This window comes from Corticium candelabrum, chromosome 19 (assembly GCF_963422355.1).
Source record: "Corticium candelabrum chromosome 19, ooCorCand1.1, whole genome shotgun sequence".
Taxonomy (NCBI): domain Eukaryota; kingdom Metazoa; phylum Porifera; class Homoscleromorpha; order Homosclerophorida; family Plakinidae; genus Corticium; species Corticium candelabrum.
The window spans coordinates 1,076,728-1,090,085 of NC_085103.1; the positions used below are offsets into that span (position 1 = coordinate 1,076,728).

The window sequence follows — 13,358 nt, forward strand, 5'->3', positions numbered from 1 at the left end:
ACAGCAAACCGCGCATCTTTGTTTCTAGTTGCTGTCTGTACTGCATAAAATACATGATAGTTAAATTTTTTAATTAAGGCTAGTTGAGTTTGAACGACTTTAGCATAGTTACTAAATTTGTTGAGTTTTAGATCTAGCTAGATTGTTGCTCTATGTGGTAACAGATAAATTCATATACCATGCATATGTAATGTGCTCATCAGCAATGGCTGATCGCACTTGAGATTGATTATTTTTGGGGAAGCAGGAGATTCCCTTCTCGTTAGAGCGGAAATTGCAAGAGATCGTCATAGGGCGGAAGTCGTCGAAGATTCACTCTGCTCCTTCCAATCAGCAGCACGCGTTGGAATGAAAAACGACTCCCTACTGCGTTGAGTTATGACTAAGGCACCCGTTCCACCAGACTCCCTACTGCGTAATTCGCACAAGACTGTTTCATTTTTCGTTCTTGCTGCGTTCAATTTTCGTTCTTGCTGCATTCATTTTTCATTCTTGCTGCGTTCAATTCTTGTGACATTCAACTCAAACAAATATAATCAAAGATATAAACTTGAAAATAGAACAACAAAAAATGAAAATAAAAAATGAAAATCAAAAATGAAAAATAAGAATTTGCTTGGCGGGTTAAATTTTTCAGCAAAATAATTAAAAGCTGTTGACAAAAAATTGAAAATTGAAAAACAAAAAAGAAAATTGAAATTTGCAATTTGAAAATCGAAAATTGAAATGGCCGGAAGCGTCACGGACCCTTGTGTCTGCTATTAACAAAGCTCACTTTTTTAGTCTGCAAGTGCATAGATCACCACATGCTGCAAATATTGAAAGAAGTTGAGCTGTTCATGGCAATTTATTTGGATCCATATACTGATGATGGCTAAGTGCACGTTCGAAACTGTTTCTTTTCTTCAAGATATTCTTCAAGTGTGACAGGTGAAGGTTTTTATCAATGTTTCTGCGATGCTGTGAAGTTTGTCGGGGTTGACAACTGCAGAACAAAACTCATCGGTCTTGGTTGTGATGGTGCTGCTGCCAATATGTGTACTAGTCGTGGTTTACATAGATTTCTAAAAGAAGATGTTTCATTGGTAACGGTATCTTGGTGATTAGAACATTTTTTAGAACTTTCTATTTGAAATTCATTCAAATCGAGGTTCTTCACAACCATTGATGAATTTCTGCTTCAAGTCTACTTTATGTATAAAAAATCTCCTAAAAATGTCGAGAGTTAAAGCAGGTGATAGAAGAGCTTAAATTTTGTCGTGAAGATTCTGACTTGTCTAGTGCTGGTGGGCTTCGCCCACTTCGTGCTTGTGGCACGCGATTTGTATTGCACAAAATTGCTGCCTTAGCCCGTCTCATTGACAGATTTGAAGTATACATTAGCCATCTGACTACGCTGAGTCTAACATCACCACGCTAAGTTGATCGTCAGACTCTTCATGGTTATATACTAAAGTGGACCAATTCAAATTCTGTTGGGTTGCGCAGTGTTTCACGACATTTTTTGCTTTTTTTTGTTTCAGTTGCTTTCTTGTCAAAAACATTGCAGGAAAAAGACATGTGCACTGTTCGTGCCATTGATTCAGTCCGTGAACGTTTGCTACACTATTAAAGAAGGCAGAGGTAGACATAGCATTGGTGCAAGATGATTGGGATTGCATGGTAGCGTACGCCAGAGAATTTCTTGATATTGTGCGAGATGACTATAGAGTTGTGTGGTGGAAGCTCTTCAATTGCGCAGACTCCAGTCGCTGGCACAACATTCTTAGAATAGAGGAGCTGTTCTTCTGCTTGCCTGTTGCCAGCGGTCATTTAGAGCAAGTCTACTTGCAGCTTAAGATGACAAAGACTGACAGAAGAACGTGCTTGGCTGAAGAAACCCTAGATGATCTAATGCGAATCAATGTATCTGGACCTGCACTAGCTGACTGGGATCCAGATTCAGCCATTGATCACTGGTGGAGAGAAGGGCAGCGTCGTCCTACGAGCGAGTATTAAAGAAATTTTCACTGCAATCACAGGACAGCCACAGCATTAGTGATGATGTTGAGTTTCTATTGAGGATTGGGAAGCTTGGGTGGGAACTTTTGACAAGCACTAGTTTAATTTGTACGTTGTACATGTAACCTGTACAATTTAGTGACAGTTTAAGCCTAAGTAGTAACTGATTTACTCTCTAATGCAACAGTTACTACAAGCTGCTTTACAGCTAATTAATAGTTAATTAACAGTAAATATAAGTGCTTACGATGAGTACAGAACATGACTCAACTTCTGCTTTACTATTAATTAATTTAGCTTTATACATTTGTCTTGCTTATCTCGTTATAGAAAATTTCTAATGTCGCTTAATCCACAGACTTAGATCACCAGACATGAAAAGAAATCTGTGGGAGACCATTTTCGGCTGACTTCTATCCCAAACTCCGTCGACTTGTGGATACTTGGTGCTATTTATAGACCAGAACTGGTCTACCTATGACTGGACTGCTCTAAAATGTCTTGTCTAGTGTCGTTGTAAAATGAAGAAATTATTTCCACTGTTGTGTCTTTCAAGAATGGCAAAAAATTGCCTCAGCTTTTGTGATACCTTACTGAACTCTTGCGCTCATGTAGCTGTTGATTGTTTATGGATATCATAAGGTATGGTGACACTGATCTTTAGCACTCATCATGTTAAAGGAGCATTCCGGAGATATGTGCTACAGCTGGCTTCACCTTTGCTCGCTACTGGCAAAACTATGCTGACCAAGATGGGTATCTGGGCGCTATCTCAGAGCAAACCCTACAGGTGTACGTTAAGAACATACAAAACATAAGAACTGACGGCGCCGTTTCAAGAATTTCGATTTCCCAAGTGAATCGTTTCTTGTGCGCCGTTAGATCACGTGAGCTTTACAGACGTAATCACGTTTCCGAAAATGGTCCCTCTGTGGTTTCCATCGCTGCAAGAATGGTGGAAACAGACGTGCTACTTTAAGACTGTGTACAGACTAACCTTTTCGTGTGATGCAATTCCATCCTGTAACATTCGAATTGGCGTTTTGTGAGATTCTTTGGTGTTGAAGGCAATGGACGCTGTCGTCGATCCTGTCCTAACTGTTTACAGTGCACTCATCGGTACGCAGGAACACTTTCAGTGAACTCCCTCGATCACCTGACATCGCTATTTTAGCTAGCTGCACACTAAAGCTGTGCAGTATCCCGAGTGTTCCTTTAACTGACTGTTTTGAATGTGAAATGAGATGATGGGATTCACTTTTTCATAAAGTCGACATTGTTGTCGGCTATTCTCTCGTGGAAATCTCAACATCCCTGGATTACAATACAATCGAGTGTAAGCATACAAACAGACAATCAAAGAGATAAGTAGGCAAAATGTTAACACACACACACACACACACACACACACACACACACACACACACACACACACACACACACACACACACACACACACACACACACACACACACACACAAATGCAAAAATGGCAAATAGATAAGGAGCTGGCGATAAACAGCCACGCACCCTACAAGATGGTTTGTATTGCTATTGAAACATGAATGTATGTGCGAAGGAATGACTGCAGTCAACACGGATCTAGTTTTGTTTGCTGACAAGGTGATGATTTATCAATCAAGTTTTTATGAATGGTCTGGTCCTAACTGTAGATTTAGCACGCTTTTGTATGTTTTTACTTATGTTTCTGACTATTCTTACATCTAGCAATGCTCTTCATGGATTAAAGAATATCTATCTCTGAGTTAGCTGTCTGCTTGATTGTTTGTTTGTTGACTTTTCTTTCTGCATTCTTCGAGTTTATTCGCCTGTTAAACTTTATGCAGTGCATTAAAGCGATTGATATGGAATATAGGATATCTCACACTCATGTCTTTATGTTGGTGCTAATAGTTGATACTTTGTTGCATATTTATGTTTTCTAGTGTTTCTCAGTCAGGCATCATTTATAGTAGAAGGTCCGGTGTTTCTAGTTGACCCGGCTCATGGAGGTTTGCCACCCATGTTGCTGTTAGTCTTCCATAACTACATCTTCAGTCTATTTTTGAGTAGTCAAGTCCACGAGTTTTGTGAACAGAAACTACAGCCAGGTGCTGAAATTTGACATTGTGCTACTTTGCATTTGTTTGTTGTTTGTAACATTACATTTCTAGTATTTGGATGAGAATGCTTGATTCTATTTAAAGGAGGACCTTCCAAAGCGTTTCCATTATGCTAACAACAAGTAACTGGCTTTGTTTATGTTTGTGTATTCTAATTGTTATTGAATTGTATATGTTAGACGTATATCATCAGGTGTTGTACTTGCAGACTTGAGATGGAAAGTTTTGGTAAGGTTTCTGATCATTTCTTTCTTTGTTGCATAAATACTAACTTGAAACTACAAACGATATCATAACTTGAGTCTGGCTCATGCTATTAGGTCATCTATGTTAGCTGGCCTAATTGCAAATACATTAGAACATTGATTACCTGAAGTACTTGGAGATTTATGTGTTTGTAAATTTAAAACGTACATATGGAAAGCACAGCAATGTTCAGGCAGTACTAGTATACGTAGAACTATTACGAGTGACAAAGACATACTACATTAGCTGTTTGATCAGCAGTCAGCAGTCACCATTTTGATTTGCTTGATTTCTTATCATTTCTCTTTAAGTTTGTAAGCATTTACAATGTTGGCTATATAGATATTTCTTACTGGTCAAGAAGAGATTGAATCGTGCTGTGAGAGTCTACGAGAACGTTGTCATCATCTTGGTCGTCATATCAAAGAACTGATCATTCTACCCATTCATGCAAATCTTTCCTCTGAGATGCAGGCAACTTTATTTGAGCCAACACCTCTTAGAGCAAGGAAGGTTGTCATTGCAACCAACAGTGCAGAAACAAATCTCACTATTGATGGCATCATTTATGTTATTGATCTTAGCTTTTGTAAACTAAAAAGCTATAATTCTCAGACAGGCATGGAGTCATTAGTTGTTACATCTTGCTCTAACGCTTCAGCTAATGAGAGGGCTAGGCAGAGTCGCAGCTTGCAAGTGTTTTCGGCTTTACAGGTTGGACCTACAAAAATGAGCTGAAAGAGAAAGAACACAGTGCCTAAAGTTAGTCACTGTTATGGGCTTAAATAATATGGACATACAAATACAGACAAACAGATAGGAATACAGATTGAATATATATTTAGGTGTTGTTGATTGTGTACTTACTCTAATATTTTTTTGTGTTGCACCACAAAATAAAGTTATCTTGATTTCATGCATAGTTTTATGACATTCTCAATATAGATGTGTAAATGAAGTTGTTTGCTGTCACTCAGGCATTACAGTTAGATAGTTCTCAATACATGTTATTTTATGAATATTATCATTATTTGTATTATTATAGTGTATGGTAATAAATTGAGATTAATGAATTTTCAGTAAATATTGACATCAGATGAATGGCAGCTAGAAGAAATGCAGGCACACAGACATCTGGGGTAAATATACTGTATAATGTTTATGGTGTGATGAGGGTTTTCTCTGAGCAGATCGAACAATCGAATCTTGGAAATATGTTGTTGATGCTCAATTCTCTGGGTATTGATGATCGTGCTCATTTGCCTTTTGAATTCTCCACCAGCAGAAACACTCGTCATGGCTTCAGAACACTTTTCTGCTCTTGGAGCTCTTAGCATCAAGGAGAACTAACAAGGTCTGCATCTCTTTGCTTGCTTATATGCTTGTGACTGTATGTTTTATATTACAGTTAGTTCATCGTATGGCTGAGTTTCCTGTTGATCCTATGCTGTCTAAGATGCTGTTAGCATCAGAAATGTAAAGCAATTTTTATTCATATCAGTAAACATGTAGTGAACTTGCTTATGTTTACACAGATATTAGTGCTCAAAGGAGATTTTGACTATCACAGCTATGTTGTCTGTCAATAATGCAATATTTTATCAACCCAATGCAAATGACTTTTGTTATATTGCTAATTTACAGAATATGGAATTGTTAGCTGGTTTCTTAGTTTGTTTGTGACATACTTGAAGTTGAGCTACATCGTAGCAGAAGTCACTCAATGTTAATTACATATGTGTGTTTAGCATAAGATAGTACATGCTAATAATGCATGAAATACTATTTCAGTCTGGTGGTGACCATCTATCACTGCTGAATGTGTATAATCAAGTAGGAAACATATCCAAATCACAGGGAAATGAAGACCTTACTTTTGTGTGTTGTGTTATTTAGGGGTTCGAAACTGATTTCTCCACTCAATGGTGTTTTGAGAATTTCATTCAGAATCGCACAACGCGTTGTGCTCGGAATGTTAGAGATCAGCTTGAAGGGCTGATGGAGAGCTAGGGTGGAGATTAAGATGACATCAAATGTCAGTGATTGTTTGGCTATTAGAAAAGCAATTACTACTGGATTTTTCTATCACACAGCTAAGTTGTCTAGGGGTGGACAATACTAAACAGTAAAACATCAGCAGGTTAGCTTATTAATTAATATATAACTGTAATTATACACAGCTTACATTTACAACTTACTGCAAAGATATATGGACGTCGACAATTGCTTCAGTTTTCAGTTTACTACAACTTAGTTGAAATTGCATAATTGCTCTGGGAAGTCTTGGTTGTCCCGTCTAGATTCATTTTAGTCTATAAGTGATTTTTCTGATTGTTAAGCCATTGTGATTTGGCGTATTCTCACTTCTCATTTATAAGTACTAAAGAGGCAGTCGCTGCAGCATTTATCGTGTTTTCTTTCATGTTATTATTAAATGGTCAGATAGTCATATTGTTTGCAATAATACATTGATTAGACATACCAAGTGCTTCTAGCATTTGAATGTTGTTGGAAACTTTATGGACAACAGGCTTGCATAGAAGCATTTGTCTCTGATTTCTTTTCAGCTAGTGATTGAAACAATGGGTTGTATTGACTGGAAGGAGTTTTCATAATAACATGATCAGTTGTTTCTCTTTCTGTGTAGACTGTTCACATCCATCTCAACAATTGTCTATTTGAGGATCAGTCAAGATGTTTAATGTACCAAGGATTAATTAGCCTTCACAACAAAGGAATATATACGAGGTAGGTGATTGAAATAGAAAATCAGTGGCTGCTAGAAGTTGCACTGCATTATTACAAAGAAAGAGAACTGCAAGACATGGCCACAAAGAAGTTACCTAAAACTGTAATTGTTACCAAAGAACAAGCTTGTGCTGTCTAAGAATCTAAATTCTTTTTGTAGTGTTGAGTTTGGAACAATATACAAATGTCCTCAAAACTGTAGCACTGTTTGAGCACTTCATCAGTAGTTCTAATGCAGTCAACTTGATTGCTAATTTGGATATCTACAAGTAGGCTATTGCTCATTGTTTTATGAATTCATCTTTCTTTGGTTGCTGTTTCTTTTGTGTGTCTGTGTTTGTGAATTCATATGGCTGATTTTTTCAGTTGGAATAATGTTATCTTATGACGTCTGTATGTTCAGACCTGTATCACAGGCTCTTGTCCTATTGTGATGACGAAAATATGGGCGTAATTTCTTGGACAACAATAATATTAATAGATTTTATCGTACTAAAATGCAAAATCTATAGTGCAGTACCCAATTTGGGTCAGTACAACACATAGCACATATACAACACACATAATCTCCCCATCTTTACTTCCCTTGATTTTGATGTCATTGTGTTAGTCATCAGGTGGAAAACGTCTGTGACTGTCTATCTGGCTTGAAGCATGTACTGGGTGTTCAGATCATGACTAATAGTAATGTCAAGTACTGTTTAGTTAGCTGACATGTTGAGTATAGAAAGTGAGAGCCTTGCCTGTGCTATCAAGCTACTATGTGTAGTGCAGTAATCCAGGTAGCCAAGCATAATGTGTTCTCTTGTCACAATATGTTTACGGATATTCTGATTAGCCTTCCTTGAATTTAATTGTGTATTTTTATGCAACTGTAGTACGTTTGAAAGGGCTTGAATGACATCATGTACTATATTTGTGTAAATTTAAATAGGAAAATCCAGATTGTGAGGCAAAATGATCCATAAGAAAAACTGGAATTAAAACACAATTGTTTTTTAAGTGATTCCAGATCATAGGCTCATGGTAACTCACTTATTGAGGCACCAGACCTGTTACTCCATCGTAAGCTTCTGTTTTTATGCTGAGCGATCGAGTCACTCAAGTAATGGCTTGGTGAGCGGCTTTGTACTGGATGGCTCTGATATCGAGTCAAACCCGAAATTTGGGAAAACGTAGGTACTAAAATATGGAAGAGAATAATGGTGCTATCATGCATCGATTTTAATAGTTGCTTTAGAGATGCTAAGAATTTAGAAGACAAGTTGTTTGTCTAGATTGTCTTGTGTTTAGTGTGTGTGTGTGTGTGTACTGTTGCGCCCGAAGTATGACGGGGCGGAAAGGTGTGTCGCTACGCGAGACTAGATTACGTGCGCTACGGCCATGTCAACAGCTCTAAACAGCATGCTTGGTAGACATGATCAGAGATCCTCTTTGCCAAGGGTCGCTACGTCAGATCACAGAAACTCCCCTTCAACGAAAACAAGTCTACTCTCAAACACAGCCATGCAAATGGACAGTGAGAAGAATCAACAGACTCTTTTGATTACTCATATTATTGTGTCGCTATACCCATACATGATGAGAAAGTGGGGTCTTTACCCCATCTGGGCGCCCACCAACCCAGCAGGTGAGCCCAGCAGGGTACATGTTTTGTGTAATCTACAAAGCGATTAACGACTAGCCTATTCGATACAGATTACAGGTATTGCGGTGACTACGAACTCGTGACAAGCACGTCTAATGGATATCAATGACCACCAGGAAAGCGCTGAACCTCATCGTCAACGGACCGTTCACCAGATCACAGAAACTTTCCAACGACGGAAACGAGTCATAGTCTCACGAAAAAAGCTAGAGAAACATGAGAAAGAAAGAGACAAGTTTCATAAATTTACTGTTGTCAATGGAGTTTGAACCCCCAAGCAATGAATTGGTAGCCATTGTGTCGCTATGCCCCTCCGTGATACGCAATTAAGTGGGGTCTTTTCCTCATCCGGACGCCCACCAACCCGGCAGGTGAGCCCAGCATTGTACGTGTTCTTGTGTAGTCCACACGGCGTTCAATTACTACTCAATTCGATAGAGATTACTGGCATTACGGTGACCGCGAACTCGTCTACAGCACGCCTAGTGCATATCAATAACAACCAAGAAAACGCTGACTGTATTCGTCAACTGACCGTTCGCCACATCACAGAAACTTCTTAACGACTGAAACGAGCCATAATCTCCTGGACAAAGCTAGAGAAACATGAGAAAGAAAGACAGACAAGTTTCATGGTTCACTGTTATTATTGTCGCGCTCAGTCTATTTTGTAATGTCTCCCTTTAAGCACTTGAGGCCAATTCTGTCCCAGAAGTTCTTAGACCATCATTTCTATCTAGACAGATGGCATGACTTTATTCAGAATCCGACAAGAAGCACTGTTTAATTTCTGTAATAGCTGCAGGTTTGATGACCTGGAATAGATTGAAACAAGCCATAGTCTCATGCACAAAGCTAGAGAAACATGAGAAAGAAAGATAAACAAGTTTCATATTTATTATAGGTCGTGCTGTTCGTTTTTGTAAGCACCGGAGGCAAACCCTGCCTCAGAGGTGCTTGTATATACCATCATGGCTGTGTAGACATAAGACATGACTTTACGTAGGCTCCTACTGGATCCAAGAAGCTGTGCTTTCTGTGCGTTCTGCAGGATGTTATGACCTGAAATAATGTCCAGCCACCGTGCAAAACTGCGTGCACTGAGCCCAACGCTCCCAACACCGCTGGAGCAACCACTGTTCGACACTGCCACATACGGCTTACCTCCATCCGCAAGTCACTATATTTTGCCAACTTCTCAGCCTGTTTCCTTGCTATATTGCCATATGCAGTAAAGCTGATACAAGTGTTTGTCTTGTTATTTCCGAAACAGATGTCATGACGATTAGCACCAATCTCGCCATCAGTAGGGATGGCATTATCCCACATCATTAGTGATGTAGTTCGTCTCCACAAGCCTGTCAGAATGATGCCGGAACAATCTGCTCTCTACTAGAACAACAAAATGACGACATATGCTCTTGTGGATAATGGAAGCCACTTGATTGTGTCAATCAGTGTAGTCCATCGGTGCCAAGGCACTACAATGTCGTCAGCTGTTTCATGGCCTACAATGCCAAGCGGCAAGTGGGACTGACATCTCGATGCATGAAGTTGCGCTTATAATACCGAGTACGAAGAGCTTGGTCTTGAGCAGCAACAACCAATCCCTCAGTTGCAGCAGGAAGATTCGATGACTTCAGCCATCTATAGGTCTCTTTCATGTCCACAGGTTGTTTCTCAGTGAGACGAAGATGCTGAACATGCAATATAGGTTTCTTCCCCGGGACTGTACACGAAAAGAACCGCTTCACGTGCGAAAATGTTTTGTACAGCTGTGCAGTAAATTGACGGGCCATTCGTCGCATGGAATAGAAGGACCTCTCAGCATCACACTCCTGTATCATTTGCAAGTAGAGATCAGAGCTGCTACTAAAGTAACAGTGCAGTCCCACAATACAAAACTAATACGTCAACTCGATCTGTTGTAACCCTCGACCGCTTTCGCTGCACGGAGCTTACAGACGGTCCACGTCTGCCGCAGGATGGTGGACACCGTGTATAGGGAGAAGTTTCCTTGTTCATCGATCAAGCTGATGCAGGTCTGTGACCCTCCAGTGAAATGACACCAACACCGTAGATGAGAACCGGCAGTGCAAACCCGTTGATGGCTAGAATCTTTTTCCGGCCGTACAACTACGTCCGGGAAGTTATCTTCACTCTACGAAAGTACTCACAATAGATCGTCTCCCGCATAGCGCTGTTCTGGATACCGTTACTCTCGTCCACACCTAAATATTTGTAGACTTGACCCAGTTCCAGACAGTTAATGATGTCTGTTTTTCCTACCGTCACCCCAGAATTGTGTCGAGAGAGCTTGCCGTTGAAAATGTGTGCAAAAGCACATTTTTCGAGAGCAAAATTCATCTGGATGTTATTTGAGAAGTTACGAACCGTTCGCAACGCCATTTTTAGCTGATCAGGATTTCTGCCATACAGCTTCGGATCATTTATGTAAAGTATATGACTGACAAGTTGACGTTTGGCAGTCTCACCACGCCCAGTCCTCATTCAAGAGCCGTAGACAGTTTTACTTAACTCTACGCTGAAAGGATTAAGAGCCGCACAGAAGAGAAGCGATATACAAGTAGTGAATCACCTTGGAAAATACCTCGCCTGATCTGCATGGGCCTTGTCTTGAAGCACCATCAATTTCTTTCAACATTTTTATCACGTGACAGGAACCTGCATAAGTTGGACTGATCCTGTGCAGCTGAATGCATTAGAGTAACCATCTGTGTGGCACGTTGCCATTGGCTTTCTGGTAGACCACCCACGCCATACTCAAGCTCCCGTGACTGGTCTTACAGTCCTCTGTAAGCAGTTCGTTAATCAACAGCTGATTCTTTGCACCAAAGGAACCCTGCTGACAACCCTTCTGCTTCGATGCCACGAGGTTTGACTGAACCAAATGTTCTGCGATCCTCTGTCTGAAGAATGAGGTGAGGCTCTTGTAGAAGACAGGTAGACACGTGATAGGACGGTTTTGGCATGGTCAGTCTTGTCTTTATTAGGTATCAGGGTGGTTGTTTCGTGAAATAACTAGTAGAGCACAGAGTCCGGGTCTTGAAACAGGAGGTTGTAGTTACGAGTCAAGTCATCTTGGAGATACGTGATGGCATTGACGCAGAAACCGCAAACCTGATCTGGTCCAGGAGACTTCCAGTTCTCTATCCTCTTGAGACCCAATGTGACCTCATTACCTGAGATAGGTGGCCGCTGCTGCTCATCTGTTCGGTACGTCTTACCATCGGTTTGACACCTAAGCCAGAAGGCAGACTCATTATGACACACTTTAGTTTCTAGGATATCTCTCAAATATGGCTCAATCTCAGACTCGAATGGTGGGGACGTGATCTGGATAGTCTGCTTACTCAATTCCCTGTAGAACCGTTCAGCATCCCGTTGAAGCAAACCATTCTGGCGAAGTCTCTTAGGATTCTTTTCCAGCCTCCTGCCCGCTCGAACTTGGACTGCAGTTCTACTTTCAGCCGATTTGTGGTGACCTCACAAGTCTCCCAACGAGGAATGCTTAGATAAAGCAGGAGTAGTTGGAGCTCATGTAACAAACGAATGCTCGAGGTGCTCCTTCTAACTTCCAGCAACAGACAAATTCCCCGCCGATTTGCAAGAATCTCCATATCCTGTCTTCGTCTCCGTGTCGTTATTTTGAGAGCTGGTGACTTAGCCATATTTCAGCTTTGCCTTTTAGATGCTAGTAAAGCAGCAGTGTACACCAGGTAAATGATTTCACTCATATCTGGTTCAGCCTTTACTAAATTGATGGTTGCATTATGAGCATCGATAAGTTTCAGTGTCACACTGTTCACAGATACCCTGGGAATGATTAGTCTCTCACAGTTAGGAATTTGCCTATCTTTTTTAGCTCATCAAGAAACTTCCGACAGGGCACAAGGTCTACAGCAGCATCACCATGAATGTCGTCATCACCCTCAGTAGAGTGAGTGGGGTCTTTACCCTCAACCGTGCGCCCACCAATCCTGTAGGTAAGTCCCAGAAAGGTACATGTTTCCGTGTAATCCATATGACGCTAGTAACTGGCGTTTCGATGATTGATTGCGTGCGGTACGAGGATTTCGCTAGCTCTCAACAACCCGCCTAGTAGATATCAATTACTACCAAGAAAGAACTGATCTTCATTGCCAACGATCCCCACGTACCATTACACACATCTCAACACAGTACAGCACACATAGGAATTTCTCGCCAAGGCTCGCCCCAATGATGCGGCAATGCATAGACGCGCCTTCAGCTACAACGGAACTTCGAGATTAACTGTCTAAAGCGGCGAACACGTGCAGCAAAACGGTACAGAAGAAAGCACAAACATACTGATGTGATTAGCAGAAACTCGCCTAGTTTAATTGAATTAACATATCAACACGGGTTGGAATGAACCCCACATCGTCCAATCGGCTCCTTACCTCGTACGCTTCAACACATTCTTTCGATTTTGTTTTTTTATGCACTCAATTCAAATTATTTGTGAGAACAGATTCGCGTTCAATTTCTGTTATAGGCGATCAATTCATATTTACACTTACTTTTCCTTTCTCCTCGGCAAAGCAATT

General features: G+C 40.5%; 1 long non-coding RNA gene across 1 annotated transcript; it reads left to right on the forward strand.

Annotated features, from left to right (window-relative positions):
* Positions 1-5,050: 5,050 nt before the first annotated feature.
* LOC134194758 (uncharacterized) lies at positions 5,051-7,314 on the forward strand. The gene is made up of 5 exons (XR_009972233.1): positions 5,051-5,724; positions 5,779-5,846; positions 5,906-6,203; positions 6,267-6,405; positions 6,464-7,314. It is a non-coding gene; the product is annotated as an uncharacterized LOC134194758 (long non-coding RNA).
* Positions 7,315-13,358: the final 6,044 nt, after the last annotated feature.